The 21,072-nt window shown below is 43.2% G+C and overlaps 1 non-coding gene across 1 annotated transcript; it reads left to right on the top strand.

Annotated features, from left to right (window-relative positions):
* The first annotated feature begins 360 nt into the window (after positions 1-360).
* TRNAL-UAA lies at positions 361-443 on the top strand. Its single transcript has one exon. It is a non-coding gene; the product is annotated as a tRNA-Leu (tRNA).
* Positions 444-21,072: the final 20,629 nt, after the last annotated feature.

The raw sequence follows: 21,072 nt of genomic DNA, 5'->3' as shown, positions 1-21,072 counted from the left end.
CCCAGCAGGGATCGTTGGCGTCAAACCACCTAAAGGACGCCCTCGAGGCAGCTGCCTCCACCAGCCCGCGGGAACCGGGGCGCTGGCGCCGGCTCGGCGTGGGTGTGCGGCGCCCGGGCCCTGGCCGCGGAAGGCAGAGCTGCCGGGGCGGGCGTCCTCCTGCACCGCCTGGCGTCGCTGCGGCCCCGGCGGAGAGCGGCGGCTGCGCGCCGGGGCCTGCGCCGCGGAGGCCGCGGCAGCTCGGGCTGGCGAGTCGGGAAGCGCCCGGGGAGCGCGGCGGCTCGGCATTCCCGCAGGAGGGCGCGAGGCGGACGGCGAGTACAGCTTGTAGGAAGAGCAGGGAGCAAATTGAGCGCCTGCACCAGGATGGCCGAGTGGTTAAGGCGTTGGACTTAAGATCCAATGGACATATGTCCGCGTGGGTTCGAACCCCACTCCTGGTAGGTGGTCTTTTTCTTCCGTGAGAGGAAAAAATTTTTTTTAAACACCTTGAACTCAGAAATGCACTCGTCTGGGTAGGAGAGGCTCACCCTCCCCCGCCCCCCAGCGCGGTGGGGCCGCTTGCCAACGGGCAGGTGGCGCAGCGGGTTTGGCGGGAGCGCGCAGCCGCCAGTATTCGGGGCCGCGCCCAGCGACCCTGCGGCCCCGCTCAGCTCGGGCCGGGGGCGTGGGGCGCGGGCGCGGGCGAGGACCGGGAGGTGGCAGCGTCTTAGGAAAGTTTAAAAAGCATCCCCACCTTATTTTTTTTCCCCGCCCAAGTTCATGGCGGGCCCTCGGCCTGCAGGCGGAGGCTGGAAACTCCTGGCTCAGTCCGTTCGAACAGCGACACCTACTGGCAGCTCGAGGCGAAACGAGGCGCGGGATTCTGACTTCCGGAGACCAGTTTGTCGTTCACTCCGCGGCGGCTTCTGCGGGGCGGCGATGCTGCGAGCCGGGTCCCGGGGATTTCAAGGGCCAACCGAGTCACCCAAAGGGAACAGGTTTCAGCGGAGCTCCCGGGCGAAAAACAACCAACTCGGAAGGACTGGGCCCCCAATTCGGAGGAAGTACTTGCTGAAAACCTTCTGTCGGATACTGAAGGCCTTGGGAAAGGAAGCAGATCCTTGTCAGACAGAGGGCTGGAGGATGGGCCCCCACCTGTGGGGCCTCGAAGGGCACTCAAAATGTGACCTGGGAGGAGCTGCTTTGTCAAAATAGAGCCGACCGTGGTGACTTGAGTTTAGTAAAGCCAGGGGGTGGGGGCGGGGTGGGTGGAACCTTTTATCCCAGAGAGGCAAGTCTTGCTAATGTTATAAATCATCTTAAAGAAAGCATTGGAGTAGGACCCTAGGCTGTGGTTTTGTTGCTTGTTGTTGTTCTATGCGCCAGGTGGTTCCACTTCATTCGGACCCACCCAGCTGAATGGAAGATTACTGACCCTGCACCAACCTCACAATTGTTATCTTTGAGCCCATGTTGCAATCCCTATGTCCATGCATCTCATCCAGGGGGTTCCTCTTTGCCACCCATCTCCTGCTTACCCACCATGTTCCCTTTTCCCAGGGGCTGGTTTCTCCTGAACTTGTTTAAAGTACACGAGATGAAGTCTATCTTTGCTTCTAAGGAGTATTCTGACTATCCTGCCACCGAGATTGCTTGTTCTAGCATACCACAGGTACTTTCAGTATTTTTCACCAGCCCCGTAATTCAAACGCAAGATGACATCCTCGCTCTTCAACACTTTAAAGAAGTCTTGTGCAGCAGATTTGCCTGGGGCAACACATCATCTGATTTCTTGCAGCTGCCTGCATGAACATTGGCTGTGGATCTGAACAAAAAGAAATCCTTGACAATTTCAGTCTGTTCTCCTTTATCATGATCTTGTCTATGAATCCAGCTGGGAGGAATTTTGTTTTCTTGACCATGAGTTATGATTTATATTGAGAGCTGTAGTCCTTGATCTTCATCATCCACCGCTTCAAGGCCTCAGGGTTGGGTCATCTGTATAAGGCAGGTTAATAAGCCTTTCTCCAGTTTTTAGCCACGGCTCTTCCTCCTATAGGACATATCGTTCTTGGATTATTTGCTCAGCATACAGATTGAATAAATATAGTGAAAAGATACAACCTCTGCACACCTTTTGTCATTTAAACTATGCAGTTTTCTGTTTGAATGATTGCCTCTTGGTCCCTGTCCAGTTTCTGCATGCCTACAGTGAAGTGTTCTGGAACTTCACTTCTTTTCAGTGTTTTCCGCAATTTATCATGATCCGCATGCCCAGGGAGTGGCTAGTGGTTTTGAACTGCTGACCTTGCAGGATATTGAACTTCTCAAAGTGTTTATGTACTCGTAAAATGGGAGTGATACTAATAGTAGCTGCCTCAACAGTTTGTGAGAGAGTTAAATATGATGTTGAGGAAGTCTTAGAAAGTGCCTGGCGTATGGAAGCACACAGTAGATCGAGTTACTGTTATAAGTTAGTGATTCTTTTATACATACAAATAATGAGCCCAGTCTCACTACAAAGGTGAGAGTGGTTCATGGCATTGGTTCTGCTGGTGGGTATACACTGTATTTTCCATGTCAACTACAGAAGGGGGGAAGGAGATAATTCACAAGAGAGATTTTTCAAAAGACAGAAAATTGAGGAGAGGGATATAAATTTCATTCTTCTGCTTCATTCATTGATTTTTTTCCCATTTAAGAACCTTTACATACTGAATTATCTGCCATCAACAATTACTTCTTACATTAAAATCCAAGTAGCTCCTTGAGTAATGTTTATTTAAAATATACTGTAAAGCTAAAACCCAGAAGTCTAAGCTCTAACATTGAAATCCACGAGAAGTGGTGAGGTTATTGCCTTCCCCTGGGCACCACACCCATTGGGTTGGTCACAAATAGCTATGTGAAGGATGTTGATCACATTTTTTAGACTCTAGCAATTCTGACCCACCCAGTTCAGCTTGGATTTTAAATTCAATGTGACTTTTCAATTTTGTTCCACATAAGAAAAATAAGAGACCCGTATTACTTGAGATATGTGCAAAAATAATCGACAATATCTTGCTTTTAAGCACAACAAAGTGCACCATAGATTATAGTGTGGCATTGAACTCTATTAGTAGGCAGGGAAGCTCTTTCTCAGGGATTCAATGCAATGCCTCATCCTGTCAGTGCACTAAAATGACATTGTAAAGGGGCCTAATGAGTTGAAACGATGGAGATAATGTACGAATTGAACCACTTACCCAATTTCTCTCATGCTGCTTTGAGTCTCCCCTGAGTCTTTGTCAGACCAAAGTGAGCTGGGGACGGACTTGTGCATTCCGGAGGTGAAGGCCTCTGGGTGGATCAAGAGTAGGACTTCCTCCTGAAGGGAGACGCCGGTCAGTGTAAGACATGAAAAAACAATAATTCATAAGTGGTCAAGTGTAAGGGAGGGAGGGGAAAAAATGAGGAGTTGATACCAGGCTCAAGTAGAAAGAAAATGTTTTGAAAACGATGATGGCAACAAATGCACAAATGTGCTTGACACAATGGATGCATGCATGGATTGTGATGAGTTGTACGAGCCCCCAATACAATGATTTAAAAAGAAGAAGAAGAAAAAGAAGACTTCCTCCCACTGGACTTCTCTGTGCTGCTTCCACATCTCGGCACCATCAGCTCACCTAATGCCAAGTGACAGCCAGCTAAGGGAAACGGATGATTTTTGCCCATGTTTTCAAAATGTCTGGAAAGTTTTGCAGAAAAATGACAGTACCACAAACTAAACAATCTCTAACTCCAATTGAGCATTTCATTCATTCCATCTTTTTTGTTTTTAACTGCCTAAAATTGGCAACACAATGTTGGGTGTTGGGATGCAGCAAAGGATAAGATAGACATCTTCCTATCTCAGTCAATTGGCAACACGTAGCCTGTAAGGTTTCTATTCTACATCCTGGTTTGGTAGGTAGATTTCTGAAGTCTTAAAAGCACACAAGCAGCCATCTAAGACGCAACTGTTGGTCTCTGCTCAGCTGGAGCAAGTGAGAAAGAAGGAGAAGAAACCAGTCTGTGGACCATTTACCGTCATGAGCCTATTCAGAGCCCAGAGTATTCTATGGTGCCCAGCTATCACTACTAACTGTTCTGACAAGGGCCACAACAGACAGTCTCAGAAGAGTGGGAAAAATCATAGAACGAAGTCAACAAATTTTTTTTAACAGGACAGACTTACAGGACAAGCAAGACCTAGGGAACCCTATAGGTTACCTCTCAGAGATAATGTACATCCTTTAAACTTTGAACTAGAACTACCCTTGGATGTCACCTTTCAACAAAATCATAAAATAAGCAATCTTACCCATGAATGTCACTCAAATTCTTTTACACATATATGCATACCTATATATATAGAGAGAGCATGCCCTGGTAGTGACATGGACTAAACGTTGGGCTACTAACCACAAGGTTGGCGGTTTAAACCCATCAACTGCTCTATGGGAAAATGCTGAGGCTCTCCACTCCCATAACAATTTACAGTCTCAGAAATCCTATAGAGGGTCCCTATGAGTCTGAATCGGTGGGTTTGGTTTGGGAAGCTTAGAAATACCATAAAGCCACCAACCCAGGATACGCTCGTGCTTTGTGATGCAGACTTTGCCAGGCAAAATGAGAGCAAGTGAGAGAAGCAAAAACAAACTCTGAAAGTACTCCGAGTACTTCCTACGGACCGTGCAACATTTAGAATGTTATGTGCAAAGACACATTCTTGAGGTTGTGGTCGTGTGGAAGGGGCAAGGAGTGAGGGCAAGGAAGGCTCCTGAACAAAAGGAGGTTTAAATGGACGAGGGGGGAAGCCTCCCCCCAGAGTAGCCTGTAACCTCGAGAGAAGTGGGTGTCCTCCCTGAGCTGCACAAAAGAACAGAGGCGCTTCTGTGGGAACAATCCCAGTCTGGCAGCCTCTCAGAACAGCCCACCCACCACGGTTCTGCCACGCCTGGCTCTGTGGCTCTCAGATTAAGAGCTCTGCCGGCCTCCTCTCCTGCCTGTAGGCCCCTAAATTATAGGAGCACGAGCTGCCCACCACGCCATGACGTGCCAGAAGCTGAGAGCGCATGAAAGCCTTTAAAAGACTCCTGGAAGTCCATTATTTTATGCATACTTTTTTTTTTCAGCACAAAAATCTTCTTACAGAAGTTACATTTTCATCTCCTGCCCTCATCAAGTGAGCCCAGATATTTTCTTCTGGTTTTATATTATTCTCCAGAAAGCAATGTAGCTGACATGGCCAGCTCCCTTCCTCCTCCACCTATTCCCCACTTGTTACTTAGTAATTGTTTAACTGGACGCAAAGCTTCCTGGAAGAAAGGCCACTTTGTCTAGCTTTCCTCCTAGCGGGGAGCAGCAGTGTGAGTAAGTTCTGGGCAGTCACTTATAAGGAGAAGGACTACTGGACCATTTCCAGGAGAGCAACCTTAAAGACTGTGTGAATGTGTCTGTGCCTTCTCTGTGTCTCCCCTGCATGCTTCCATGAGCATGTTTATGATGGCTGCTGCTTTGACAATCACTGTGGGCCAGGAGGGTGGGGGCAGGCCACAGTCTCGGCTTGGCAGAGGACTTTACACACAAAGCTACCATTGCAACCCTGAAAGAAAAGAGAAAAAGAAAGTAACAATTATATGTCTTAGGAGCTGTGGAATTATAGTGGGTCATGTGTTGGACTACTGAGCCCCCTGACCGCTTAGCAGGGGGAAATATGAGGCTTTCTACTTCCATAGAGAGTGACAGTCTTGGAAACCCACCCCACAAAGGCAGCTCTACCTTGTCCTAAAAAGGACCGCTATGAGTCAGAATGGACTCTATGCCAGTGAGATTTTTATTTTGTTTGTCTATTTTCAGATGTATCATTTTATTTTATATTTTTTATTCATCATTTTCCTGGGGGGCTCTTACAGATCTGATAACAATCTATCATTCAATTGTATCTAAGCCCACTTTTTTTGTTTATTTTTTTAAGCCATATCTTTGTAACTCCCACCACATGATGCAAAGAGGGTGTGTGAGACACAGATAGAAGGGCTTGGCCGGTGTTGCCATTTCACTGGTGGGGGCAGCGGGGCAGCAGATGTCGCAGCACCAAGACCATGAAGCCGAGCCGGAGAGCAGTGCTGAGACCACGAGGCAGAGCGGAGGATCAGCACTGAGTCTGTATGGCAGAGCAGCAGGTTTCCTGGCTTCTAGAATAAGGCAGGGGCCGAGGGACCATGTGACTCATAGACCCACGGCCAGAGAGTCATCCTTCCTGCAAAGCTGAGAAGAGGCAGCATAGACAAACCGACTGTCTCTTTACCATTTGGTAACCTGTTGGTTTCTCTCAGAAACCTCAACATCGTGAGTACTCGGTGAGTTCTGCGCAGCCTTGACAGTGAACGATTGAACCCAGAAAAGTAGAGTGCCACGAGAGAGATGGTAGGTGTGAGAATAAGGCAAAGGCAGATGGAGGGTGAAGGCAGGTGTGACCTCTCTGCCTTGTGGCAGTTGACCTTGACGTGATGTGGAGTTGGGTACGCCTGCTCCTTTGTGTCGCCAAAGGAGGGCAGATGTGACCTCACGGCATTTCTTTAACCGGTAACTAGTGTCAAGTTCTCAGTGACCTGGGAAACAAGATGGGAACTCCTAGATGGTTACTTGGAGCTGGCTGTGAGACCGTCGAGGGTGCCTCAGGAAGAGGCAGGAACGGGCAGGCCAGGCAAGACTCAGGCAGGAGGAAAGAGAGAGATGCTATGCAAAGAAGTATTCAAGATCGCTCCGAGACTGTACCTAGCACACAAAGTAATGTGGCTGGTTTTGGTTTGCAGTCAATGGCCCAGCCAGTGAAAAACCAATCGTTTGATTGATTGACTTTTCATGTCCTTTAAAGCAAGTTGATGTTTGCACATAAGGCAAACCTTTGTCAAGGAAAGAGAAAATTGGAAAAGAGCTTTTTTTTCCTCCTTGTGAAATCTTCTTTATGTCAGGCACTATGATCCTGCCAAGGTCCCTCTTACAGACACTGGGAAAGGAAGTGAAACACTAATAGTGGCCACTGGCTTCATATTCACGTTGACTTTGACCCCAGGAAGGCATTAGCGCTCTAAGCAACGTAGAGCACTTAGCACATGGAAGGAGGCTGGAAACCAGGAGGGAGGAAGCACCTGAGGAACTGGCCTTTATAGGGTTTGAATCAGAATACAAAGTTGAAACATGGAAACTTTTCTGCTTCTTTCCCCCATTTATATTTTCCGGGTTCTTTTTTTCCTGTTTGCTAAAATGTAATGTTTTGTAGAGTTCTCTAACCATGTAGCGTCAGTTTCTTCTTTTTATCTCCTTTTCAGGGCCCTGTGTTATCATTTGCTAAATATATTTCACCGTTTTCTTTACTTGAGGCGGAAGCAATGACACCATTATGCGGCTTCTCCACATCCAGCCGCTCAAGCTTGCTCATTTCACATATAAACCCCTGTAATTATTTATTTCCTTGAAAAGGAACAGGAGGTACCGAAGTCAAACTAATATGCACCTTTAGCCCACCCAAATGACACTTTGGAAACCGAGTGCTGAGAACCCTTTTTGGTTTTGTATTTCCAGTTCCTCTAATAGTGTAAGCTAATTGAGATTTATGGAATAAGTTGGGAGAATCAACTTTTTTGTCAAAGATGATACTCATTGTTGTATCTTTACAAAGGGTTTTAACATTGAGTCCTACCATGTCAGCCCCCAGGTTGGGTTAGTCCATCAACAACTGAGGACTCACTGCCACGGAGTCAATTCTGACTCGTGGCAACCTTATAGATCAAGGTGGACCTGTCCCTGGGGGTTTCCAAGACTGCATCTCTTTACAGGAGTAGAAAACCTCATCCTCCTCCTGAACTGAGACCTAGAGGTTTGGAACTCAGAATGGGCTACAAAGCAAGGACCAGGGAAGCTGTATTAGGTGATTTTTGCTTATTTATAGAAAGTAACTTTTCTCTTTAGCCATTTAGTCGGTAATTGAAAATGCAACCATAGTTACAAATTCTAATCCTCTTCCCTTGACAGTTGCAGGAAAAAGCAAACAAACAAAAAAAAACAACCCAATTTACTCAAAACTGATGTAGAAAGAAAAGTTTTTTTGGAAATTCTTCTGTACTCAGGTGGGTTTGCAGAAAACAGCCCTCACAAGTACCTTAATAAACTAATTTCATCAGGATAATATGCAAATAGGCCATCACTGTTTTCACTGAAGAAATGGACTGGTCTCAGGGCCTTCCTGGAAATACAACCTTTTACCCAATGGAGGTTGCCAAATTATGCTGAAAAGTATTTCTTTTTCTGTTGCAAAAATTTCTTGGTTCATTAATTGGGAAGCTGCTCCCAGACTCTTGGGGGGGTGGGGGGGATCATTGGTTGTTCAGAAATGGTTCCTTTTTAATTCTCTCCATTCTTGCCCGTTCTATTTTAGTTGCTTCCAAAATGAAATCCCTTAATTATGTACTGGAAATAAAATCTTGGTTAAAAAACATTAGGGGTCCAACCTTATTCCAACATACGGGAAATTTTTCAGATGATGGAAGCTAACCAAAAGCAGAAACAGGATAAAATTTGATCAATTCCCATTTGCTGGAAGCCAATCTCATAAAAGCTAATATCAAGAATAAGCTGGTATGCCTAATTTCCCGGTATCTACAAAATTCACTAATAGCAACTGTAATAAGAATGTTAGAAATCACCCTTTACTTTCACATAATGTTCATTTGTCTCAAGCTTTCAGCATTTCATGTAGAAATCTTTCAGTTCATAACTTTTAAGTACATCAAGATCGGTTCATGTAGTTCTGATTTCTTTTGCAATTACATTTTAATTTAATTTAAAACTTGGATTTTTTCCCCTGATGGTTTTGAATTCAAAATTAAAGTTTAAGATACATAGAGATGTGAAAATATTCTGGCTAAAGCTAATTAAGATAAGCTGGTAAAACTGATTGATAATGTTGCCAAGTTGGTCATTTGGCAAATTTGCTTGATGTGAATTTGGCAGGTGGTAACTGGACTCCGTGTTCAAGGTGCAGAAATTCCACCTCAGCACCTTTCTACATGTTCCAGTGCTGCTGAAATAAAACCATTCTATGTGAGCGGCTTTGAAGGACAGGCATGATTGTCTCAGCGTGTGGGGGCAGTAGCCTGAAGTTAGACTGTCTATAGAGCGAGGCCCTATCTGTACCAGGAGATGATTCCTTTCTCTTCAGCTTCATGTCATTGCCGGCAATCCTGGTTGTTCCTGAGCTTGTAGACTGGTCTGCCTTGGTTGTACATGGTATTCATCTTCTCCATATGTAGGTGTTTGTGGGCCTGTACTCCCTTTTATAAAAATACTCCTTTTGATAGGACAAATTTAGAGTTTTGTTCTAAATTCCTCTGCTAATCTAACCGTTTAGATGAGTAGACTTTCTGTTGTGCCCATGGGCAGAACAACCAGTACTGGTTACTGACCACCATCTAGTTCTGATCTCAGGCTGTGGTTTGCCTTTTAAGGGCCCAGCGTAGTCCGGTATGATTTCATTAATTTAACAAAAGAAAAACCTTATTTCCAAAGAAGGTTACATTCACAGGATTAGGGGTTAGAGCTTCAACACACACATATTTTTTGAGGTCAGTGTAGGGGGTATGGAGGTGGTTGGGGGAGAGCAGTAATTCAATCCATAACAACACCATTGTGGAGTACATTTCATTTGAACAAACGAATTCTCATTGACTAAGCCTCAGGAGTATTTGAGCCAGCCTATGCGTATTTGTCAGTTTGTTGTACTGTGGCTTTTTTTTCCCCTTGCATTTTACTGTGACACTGGAAGCTATCTGACTTTAATTTTTTTTAATTAATCATTTTATTGGGGGCCTCTTACAATCTTATAACAATCCAACATTCAATAGTCTTAAGCACACTTGTACATCTGTTGCCATCAACATTCCCAAGTCAAGTTCTTTCTACTTGCGTGTGGTTTGTATTTCGAATACCAATAGAGCCAACCAAGGTGAACAGGTTTCATCTGAGTTTTCAGACTAAGAATAGACCACAAAAAAGGAATAGACTCTCCACTTCTGAAGGATTAGCCACTGAAAACCTTCGGAATTGCAGTAGAACATTGTCAGAATGTGGCCAGATTCGAGCCCCTCAGATCAGAAGGCACTCAAAATACTACTGAGGAAAAGTTGTCCGCTCAACCTAGAGTCTCTATCAGGATGTGACTAGAGTAAAGCTCTCATGACCTTCAGTTATGGTGGGAGATGACTCAACATAAGAAGAGACAGCTGAAAACATATTTTATATGAAGTATGATTCTAAGAAATTGAAAATTGTCAAAAATGAAATGGAATGCATAAAGACCAACATCCTAGACATTGTTGACCTGAAATGGACTGATATTGATCATTTGATCAGATAGTCATGTGATTTATTATGCCAAGAATGAAAAATTCAAAAGGAATGGCAATCACATCTGTTATCAAAAAAGAACATTTCAAGATCTATTTTGAAATTCAATACTGTCTGTGATAGGATACTATTGGCATGAATTCATGGAAATCCAGTTAATACAACTATTATTCAAATTATGCACCAACCACTAAAACTAGTGATGTAGAAACTGAAGAATTCGACTACCTTTTTTTAACCTGAAATTAATCAAACATGCAATTCCGATGCATTGATAATTATTGGTGATTGGAATGAAAACGTTGGAAATAAAGAGGAAGGAAAAGTAGTTGGGAAATGTGGCCTTAGTGATAGAAACAAAGCTGGAGATCTCGTGATGGAATTTTGAAAAACCAAGGATGTCTTCATTGCAAATACTTTTTTTCAATAAATAGCAGCTATGTACGTGGACTTCTCCACAGGGAACGCACAGGAATCAAATTGACTACATCTGTGGGAAGAGACAATGGAGAAGCTTAGTATCAGCAGCCAAACTGAGGCCAGGGGCTGACTGTGAAGCAGACCATCAATTGATCATATACAGCTCAAGTTGAAGCTGAAGAAAATAAAATAAAATACAACCTTGAGTCTATCACACCTGAAGGTCAAGAACATCTCAGGACTTATTGATTCAGTGAACACTTATAACAGAAGATCTGATGAGCTGTGGGATGACATCAAGAACATCATCCATGAAGAGAGCAAAAAGTCAGTAAAAAGATAGGCAAGCTGTGTGATCACGAGGGGTCGAAAGGATCACTGAAGACAAATGGGTGCATAAGCAAATGTGGCGAAGAAAGCTGATGGTGCCCAGCTATCAAAAAGTATAGCATCTGGGGTCTTAAAGGCTTGAAGGTAATCAAGTGGCCATCAAGCTCAGAAGCAACAAAGCCCACATGGAAGAAGCACACCAGCCTATGCAATCATGAGGTGTCAAAGGGATCAGGTATAAGGCATCATCAGAACAAAAAAATCTTACCATAGTGAATGATGGGGGGAGTGCGGAGTGGAGACCCAAAGCCCATTTGTAGGCCACTGGAGATCCCCTTGCAGAGGGGTCTCGAGGAGGAGACAAGCCAGTCAGGGTGCGATGTAGCAACGATGAAAAATACAACTTTCCTCTAGTTCCTAAATGTTTCCTCCCTGCTCCCACTATCATGACACGAATTTACCTTGCAAGTCTGGCTAGACCAGAGGATGTACACTGGTATAGATAGGAACTGGAAATAAAGGGAATCCAGGGCGAATGATCACTACAGGACCAGTGGTATGAGTGGCGAAACAGGGAGGGTAGAGGGAGAGTGGGTAGGAAAGAGGGAACCAATTACAAGGAACTATGTGTGACCTCCTCCCTGGGGGATGGACAACCAAAAAAGGGGTGAAGGGAGACATCGGGCAGGGCAAGATATGACAAAATACCAATTTATAAACTATCAAGGGCTCATGAGGGAGGGGGGAGCGGGGAGGGAGGGGAAAAATGAGGACCTAATGTCGGGGGTTTAAGTGGAGAGAAAATGTTTTGAGAATGATGTACAAATGCGCTTTACACAATTGATGTATGTATGGATTGTGATAAGAGTTGTAACAGCCCCTAATAAAATGATTTTTTTAAAAGTGTAAATCCAAGAGAGGTGTTCATTGATTTCTGTAACTTCTTAGATTTTAGTTCTTAAATTTTTCTGTTTGTAAATTCTCTCATAAAAAATGAAATGAGACACTTTAAAAAAGATAGGCAAGAAAAGATCAAAGTAGATGTCAAAATAGACTCTGGAACTTGCTTTTGATCATGAAGTAGCTAAAGAAAATCAAAGAAATGATGAAATAAAAGAGCTGCACAGAAAATGTCAAAGGGCAGCTCCAGAAGACAAAGTCACTTATGATAATGAAATGAAGACGGGCCGGGAGATAGAAAACCAAGAAGGAAGACCACACCCAGCTTATCTTAAACAAAGACCTGAAGAAAAACCGCAAGTTGCAGTACTAAAAGATGTCATGGACAAAATATTGAACAATTTAGGATGCATCAAAAGAAGATGGGAGGAATACGCAGTCATTGTACCAAAAAAACTGATCAATATTCAACCAGTGAATTATCATGGGTTTTGAATTATCAAGGATATTGAAGTTATCAAGGACTTCATCTTGCTGGGATCCACAATCAATGACCATTTAAGCCGCAATCAGGAAATCACATAATGTATTGCAGTGGGCCAATCTGCTTCACAAGACCTCTTTAAAGTGTTCAAGAGCAAGAACATCACTTGGAGGATGAAGATGCGGCCAACCCAAGCCTTAGCATTTTCTGTCACCTCGTATGTGTGTGAAAGTTGGACATTAAGGCAGACTGAGGTAAAACAGATGCATTTGAATTACAGTACTGGCAAAGACCACCATGAAAAGTCCCGTGGCGGGCCACAAGAACAAACCAATCTACCTCGGAATAAGTACAGCCAGATTGCTCTTTAGAATCAAGGATGGTGAGACTTCATCTTAGGGACTTTGGATGCTCTTAAGAGAAACCAGTCCCGGGAAAAGGCATCATTCTTAGGAAAGTAGAAGGTCGGCGAAAACCAGGAAGATGGTAGAGGGAAAGATTGGCATCCTGGCTGCAACGAGGTGCTCAAACATTACAGCGAATGGAGGATGATTGCAGGACCGGGCGGTGTTTCGTTCTGTTGTACACAGATACTGACCTGACAGCACCTAACAGCAACAACAACAACAACAATTATGATACACCAAAGTGACTTGAAATTTCTCTGTACACAAAACTCCTTTGGAGTAAACATATGGAAAGTTATGTGGTTAGTGCAGAGGTACGATAAGACAGTTACCACACTTGGTATGTCAGATGTGCTCAGCCTCTGCGAGTCGCAAGGGGCCCGTCTCACCATGGGGTTGTGCACACCTTGCTGTGTTAGCTAGATCCTGCAGTGCTTGCCTCTTCAACTGTCCCTTGTCTTTGGTTTCTTATTGGTCAGTGTTCTCTTCTGATGGATTCTTCTTTCTTTAGATGGGTTTTATTAAGTTTATCAGGTTCCTGCCAAGTCTTGCAGGTCTTGGAGCCATTCTGTCTCTTTATCAAGGGGACTTTTCTTTGGGGGAACGTTTTATTATGCATCGGGTGACAGTTTACACAGTAAAGTCATTTTCCCTTCAATAATTTATACACAAATTATTCTGTGTGTTAGGTTGGGTTCTCAAAACCAGTGATGCTTGTATGGTGTGTTAGTCTGGGTAAACTAGGGAAACAAATCCACAGAAACTCATATATGTATAAGATAATTTTATATAAAGGGTAAGTGTGTATTCAGAAAGCATCCCAACCCCGTCCAGTCTAAGCCCATAAGTCTGGCTTAGCCCATATGTCCAACACCGATCTACAAAGTCCTCCTCAAAGTCACAAAACACACACAATGACACCAACTGCAGGAGGATCACAGGCCAGTGGGGAGAAGTCTTTGAATCTAGTGAGTGTATAAGCATCTCAGCTCTGGCAGGGGTCTCCATGTGGCTTCTCCAGCACCCAGGGCTGCATCAGGGTAAGTCCTTGTGGCTTCTCTATAGGGATGTCTCACAGGAAGTGAGCCTTGCCAAGAGAACTAGCTAAGGCAGCCGCACCCTGGTCCGACCATCAGAGAGCAAGACAAGAGAACTAGGAAGGCGAGGCTCACCGAGCCATTTTATTTCTCCACCTTTCAATTAATCCCACATGTGTTTATCGGCCAGGTTGGCACAATAAACCTTAACTATCCCATATGGGTATGTACATAGAAAGAGATTTATATCAAGAAATGGATTATACCATTGAAGAAGTAAGTAAGCCAGCCTGGTTCAAGTCAGGCTTCTCCTGACTAGTGTAACTGTAGTTAACCAAATGAATCTACTGACGGGAGTCCGCTGACAACTCCTGGAATCAGCAGGCGACACAACAGGAGATCAGTGAACCAGACTCAAAATCCAACTTCGGCGGAAGGTGAAAGGCCAAAGAGAACTCAGCTCTGTTTAGGGTCTCTCTCTCATACAAATGGCCACACCTCCAATGAGGTGTCACCAGGCTTCAATCTAATTGATAGTTTTGGCTCCATTCCTACCTTCACCCACGAGTGCCTAGTTGACATAAATTCCAACCATCACAGACCACCCCTTGCCAGCTTGGCACCTGTACACAACTCTTTAGTCATAAATAATCACCAAAAAAAGGCAATAATAAAATCATACTTTTGCCTAGCATAATACAACTCACAGGCCTACCAACCAAAACATACTAACCAACTATTATCTTATATTTTTTTAAGTGAACTAAACAAAAACATTTGGGGCACACCTACAATTAGGAATTGCTCGTAACAATTGTAGTCCTTGTTTCTGCAGCTGGTCACATGGTCATAACTGGTATTTAGAACTACCCTTTTCCACTGCCCCTTCTGTGTTTCCTTTGCCCTTAGCAAGTCATGAATCTCTGCCTGTTGGGTATTGAAGAGTTTGGGCTCTTAGTGATATTAAAATAGGGGTGCTGCACTGTCTTGTGGTCAATACAGAATAAGAGGCCTTGGACACTAACAACTGATGTTCTCTGTTTTCTTTTGCCTTTTCCCATGACTATATCCGCTGTCTCATACAGAGTTATAAGCAAAACCTGGAAAAAACTAATTAAATGTTTTGTGGTTTATTTAGGAATCATACAGGGAATGTTACAGATGTTTTTTCATAAAGAAAATCGATTTTGTACAGTTTGTTTCTATCTAAAATGTTAATTTTGTTTATAAAAACAAACAAAACAACAACAGATGTCCTGTACTTTATCATTGACTTAAAACACAGGATATAGTAGTACTAAGAGATAAGGAATCTCCTAGATTCCAGACATAATCTTCTTTACCTCCAATTTGAAATATTAATCCAATTTCCCCTTGCTAATCAAGATCAATGACAACACTCAATACAGCAATTGCCTTCTTTGCCTGTTGATCCAGAGCCACGAGGAATCCAAATTGGCCAGGAGGCATTCATAACTTCCTATTCAATGCAATCGTGCTGTGTCTCCAGGTAGGCTTTTTTCTCTCTTTGGAACTAAGACCTCTGGACCAGAAGAGCAAAGGATTACATGGACAGGAAGCAAAAATGTGGTAATTAGGTGATTAGGAGTAGTACGGAGTGTAACCCCCCCACCAAAAAAACCAACAAGAACAAAATGGATTTTGTATCCCCCAAAGCTGTGTATTGTTTTTTTCTTTTTACAAAACAACCTTATCACCTTCAAAGTACTCTCCATTACACTTAATACATTCGTCAAATCTGTGATTCCATTCTTGGAAATATTCTTCAAACTCATCTGTTCCTGTGGACTAAATTATGGCATCATCCTGGAGAGTTAACATCACTCTGAGGGAGGGTTGTCAAAGTATATCATTACCCCTGCCAGTGGAAAGCAAACTGATTTTAATGGTCCTTCGAAACCAGAATTGAGCAAGAGGCATTGGCCAGATCAATAGCTGCATACCAACAGGGAGAGTAATTTCCTCAAGCAGGGAAACTACATCTGGAACAGCAGCTGCAATTGGAGTCACCACCTAGTTGTTTACTATAATCCATTGTCATTCACCAAGATCCATCTGTTTTTTCCACAAGATAAATAGGCGAGTTAAAAGGGGGTGTGGTGGGAATCACCACCTCTGCATCCTTCAAGTCCTGGATGGTGACCCTAATCTCTGCAATCCTTCCAGGAATGTGGTATTGCTTTTGGTTTACTATTTTCCTCAGCAGAGGAAGTTCTAATGGTTTCCACTGGCTTTTCCCACCATAAGAGCACTTCTTCTATAATACACCAACTTGACTTGGCATAGGCCATCTTACAACCCATGCTTCAGCAAACTAAACAAATAAACTACTAGATCTTCTAATATCCTGAGCTGAACATGAAGTAGGAATCTAAACTTGGTGGGCTCATATTGGTAAACTCACGCTGTTACAAGTTTATGTTCCTGTATCATGTTTCTACACACTTAATAATCATTTCCAGACATATTCTCCAGGTTTCTGTCTGTACATATTAGAAAACACTAGCAGTTCTTTAGGAGTGTTGTGCATTTCTTCCTGGGTCGCCATCTGGACTTCACTATGACTTAAGTTCAGTTATAAGACGAGAGGCAATAATGACACCAAAGAGGTATCATCAGGCTGCAACCTGATTGACAGGTTGGACTCCAACTCTACCTTCACCCAGGAGTGTCTCCCGGACATAAATTCTAACCAACACACTGTGGAATTGGTTGCAATCTCCGAAATGTGTCAGTGTTTTCCCCATCCTCCTTGGGAACCCTGGTTCCATTCCTCCAGTTTCTCTGCCCCTCCTTGCCTTTGTCATCTTTATAATCGATTTTTCTAAGGAAGTGCATTCCTCACACATGTTATTATTTGTGCTACAGGCCAGTCTATTTTTTGTTTCAGAGGTGGCCTCTGGTATTTGCTTCAGTTTTACATTAGAAAAGTGACGTAGAGAAATAGTCTCAGGGGTTCCTCTGGTCTCTAGCACACCGATAAGTCCGGACTTTTGTTCTCTTTTATGAATTTGAACTTTCTTACAGATTTTTCTGCCATTCAAACTGGGGCCTTTTATTATGTTACTGGTCAGAACAATCAGTATTGGTGGTCAGGGACCATCTAGTTCTTTTGGCCTCACGTTAGAAAGTGCTGGGGTTCCTGTGAACTACGAATCCTTTGGCCTAATGACTTCCTTGAGCCTTGGGTTTCCTTCACACCTTCCTTTCTCTTGGCAGGAAGAGCTCAGTAGTTGTATGGTAGTTGGCTGCTCAAAAGTTTTTCAAACTCCAGATGCTACTCAAACTTGGATGTGGAACATTGTTTTTATGTACTAAGTTATGCCACTTGGTCTAGATGCCTCCCAAGACTATTGTCTTTCCCCTTCAACCCCAATTACTCAGACCTGTGTGGTGTTGGGTTATGTTTAAGAAGTTTTCATATCCGTGCCCCCTTATGTACTCGCCTATATTTGTGTATTGGTATATATGCATCACCTACAAATATGTATGTAGGAAAATTCACAGCTGTACCGATCGATATATGCATGCAGGTGTAATCACATACAACTTCCCACACGTATTTAGCATACATATAATCAAACTTTTTAAACAGGGGGCCAGTTCACCGTCCCTCAAACCCGTTGGAGGGCCGGACTATAATTTAAAAAAAAACTATGAACAAATTCCTATGCACACTGCACATATCTTACTTTGAAGTAAAAAAACAAAACAGGACAAAAACACCCGGTGGGCCAGATAAATGTCCTCAGCGGGCCGCATGTGCTCTGCGGCCCGCAGTTTGAGGACCCCATGTCTAATGCATCCTCTCACAAAATTCGTTTGTTATGACCGTTGGTGCAAGATTATTTCAGTTATACTACTTACTGTAGTTGGCCTTTATTCTTGAGCACCTGTCTTCCTCTGCCTTTGTCACATTGCGAAGAATTCCTCCGTTTGTCTATTGCCTTTCCATTTTCCAGATTTAACACGTGCGCACTATCTGTTTCGTCATTCTCCCTCCTTCCTTCTAGCATCCCTAGTAACCATCGAAGAATCTTTCTTTATGGGTGTGAAGCAAATCTGACTTTCTATAGTACTGTTTTCATCCAATATTTGTCCTCGTATGAGTAACTTCTTTTCACACAACACAATGTCCTCCAGATTCATCCATGTTGTGGGATGTTTCGTAGATTAATCTTTGCATAGTAATTCACTTTATGCATGTACCACAATTGTTTATCCATTTACCTATTGCAGGACACTTGGGATGTTTATATCTTTTTAATATTGTGAGTAATGGTGCAATGAACATGGGTGTTCTGAACATGTCTATTCTGGTCAGAGTTCTCATTTCTCCATACTGTAGACCTAAGAGCGAGATTACTGATGTTATTGCTATGTCTAGCTTTTTGAGAAAGTACTTTCTATTTTCCACAGTGGTTGTATGAGAGTTCAAATAGCCCTACAACCTCACCGGCATCTATTATTGTTATTTTTTGTTTGTTTATAAAAGTACTATTATTGCTAAGTGAGAGAGTTTTGATAGGTGTCTCTCTAATGATTAATAACAGCCCAACAACTATATATATATTGTGTCTTGGTTTTCAGGCCTGCTCCTGAGAGTATGGGGGAGTAGGAAGCCTTGTCTGTCTTCAAAGATGGCTGGTGCTTTTAATCTACCTTGCAGTTCGCAGCCTGTGTTAGTCTGTATAGACAAGAGAAACAAATTCCCGGACACTCAGATGTGTATAAGAAGGAGCTTTCTATAAAACAGCAATTGTATAGTGAGAAAACATCCCAGTCCAGTCCAAATAAAGTCTGCAAGTCTAATATTTAGCCCATATGTCCGATACCAATTTATAAAGTCCTCTTCAGACTCACAAAAGACATGTAATGACGCCAAATACAGGACGATCACAGGCCAGTGGGTAGAAAGCCGTTGGATCCAGTGGCGTTGTAAGCATCTCAGCTCTGGCAGGGTTCTCCATGTGGCTTCTCCAGTTCCCAGGGCACGGGGTCTATCAGCATAGCACCATGTGTCTTGTCAGTAGAGTGTCTCCAAGGAAGTGAGCAGAGAGTGAGAATCTCCTGCCTCCACGTAGGAAAAATACAGGATTTCTCAGAATTCTCAGGAGAAGGCCATGCCCACACAGAGGCCTCATTGGCTATGATCTGATTGACAGGATAGCTCCACCCCTACACTCTTAATCCTCAAATTGACAAACGATTATAACTACCACACAGTCCATGATACTTTAAATATTCTTTGCCAGCACCATAATGCAAATACTTTGATTCTTCCTGGGTCTTTCTTATTCAATGTCCAACTTTTATATCCAAGTGTTAGTCCAGGTAGAATAGAGAAACAAATTCATAGACACTCATATGTATATGAGAAAGAGGTTTATATACAAGAGCAGTTGAATATTGAGAAAATATCCCAGCCCAATCCAGATCAAGTTCATAAATCCGATATTAGCCCATATGTCTGATACCAATATATAAATTCCTCTTCAGACTTACACAACACATGCAATGACGCTGAATGCTGGAAGATCACAGGTGGGTGGGTGGAAAGTCTTGTGGATCCAGTGGCAGTGGAAGCTGGCAGGGGGACTCCATGTGGCTCCTTCAGCTCCAGGGCTCTAGCGTAGCTCCATGTGACTTCTCAACAGGAGTGTCTCGCAGGGAATGAGCATGTGTCCTGCCGGCAACAAGTTATTTATCTCCTTAGCACCTCCAAATGAGGTCATCAAGCTGTGACCTCATTGCCAGGCTAAACTCCACCCCTTCACCCTTAATACTCTCAAATTGACAACAGATTATGTCACTACCACAACTGCATCTGAGGCAAATGAAAACACTATGGCTTGGGCCAGGCACACTCAAAGTAACATCCTTGCTTCTCAACACTTTAAAGAGCTCTTTTGCAGCAGCTCATCAGGTCTTGTGTCATTAGTGTTGAATACGTCAAATCTTTTCTTGAGATGTTCTCAAAATTCAGGTGGGATAGACTCACAGTCATATTTTGGCTCTCATAGACTTTCCATTTTTTCTTCAGCTTCAATCTGAACTTGCAGATGAACAATTTGTTGTGCTCTCTTTCACAGTCAGCACCTGACCTTGTTTTGGCTGCTGTTATGAGCTTGCCATTGTCTCTTCCACAGAGATGGTGAATTTGATTTCCGTTTATTACATCTGGAGAAGTCCACATGTATGGTTACCTTTAATATTGTTTTGAAAAGATGTTTGCTATGAATACGTCCTTGGTCCTTCAGAATTCTCTCATATAATCTCCAGCTTTGTTTCTATCACCAAGGCCATATTTTCCAACAACCACCTTCCCCTTCCTTTTTGTTTCCAATTTTTACATTTAAATCACCAATAATTATCAATTCATCTTGATTGCATGCCTGATCAATTTCTGACTGAAGATATTGGTAGAATTCTTCAATGTCTTCATCACTTCCTTCATGACCTTTAGTAGTTGGTACACAGATCTGAGTAACAGTTGTATTGACTGGGCTTTCTTACATTCAGATAGATATTATCCTATCACAGACTGCATTGTTCTTCAAGATAGATCTTGACACGTGTGATTCCTAGATATGAATTCAGTACATTGGATGGGGAATGATGACACAGACGAGTGAAGTTAGATGCAGGAAGATCACAGGGCGGTAGGTGCAGAGTCACGAGGATCCAAAACCCATAGCAACACTGTGGGGCGCTGGCAGCTCTCAGGGCTGTGGGCCTGCATCTGGAGGCAGGCAGAGTCCTAGCACGCAGGAAAGCAAAGAGGCCGAGGGAAGAAGAGGGTTCCTAGTACCTGTCATAAAAAGCTTCTCCAGAGGCTCATCAGGTTGTGAGCTGATTGACAGGTTGGGTTCTGTCCCAACAGTGTCAAACAAATTCAAGTTGACACAAACTCTACCAACCCTAGTAAGTAATCTGAAATATATATATTTTTAAATCATTTTATTAGGGGCTCATACAACTCTTATCGCAATCCATACATACATCAATTGTGTAAAACACATTTGTACATTCATTGCCCTCATCATTCTCAAAACAT

Source organism: Echinops telfairi, unplaced genomic scaffold, assembly GCF_000313985.2.
Source record: "Echinops telfairi isolate 266 unplaced genomic scaffold, ASM31398v2 ScPeMD7_3533;HRSCAF=4204_0, whole genome shotgun sequence".
Classification (NCBI taxonomy): Eukaryota; Metazoa; Chordata; class Mammalia; order Afrosoricida; family Tenrecidae; genus Echinops; species Echinops telfairi.
The sequence above is the reverse complement of the archived record's forward strand: the minus strand, read 5'-3'. Positions and strand labels throughout refer to the sequence as shown.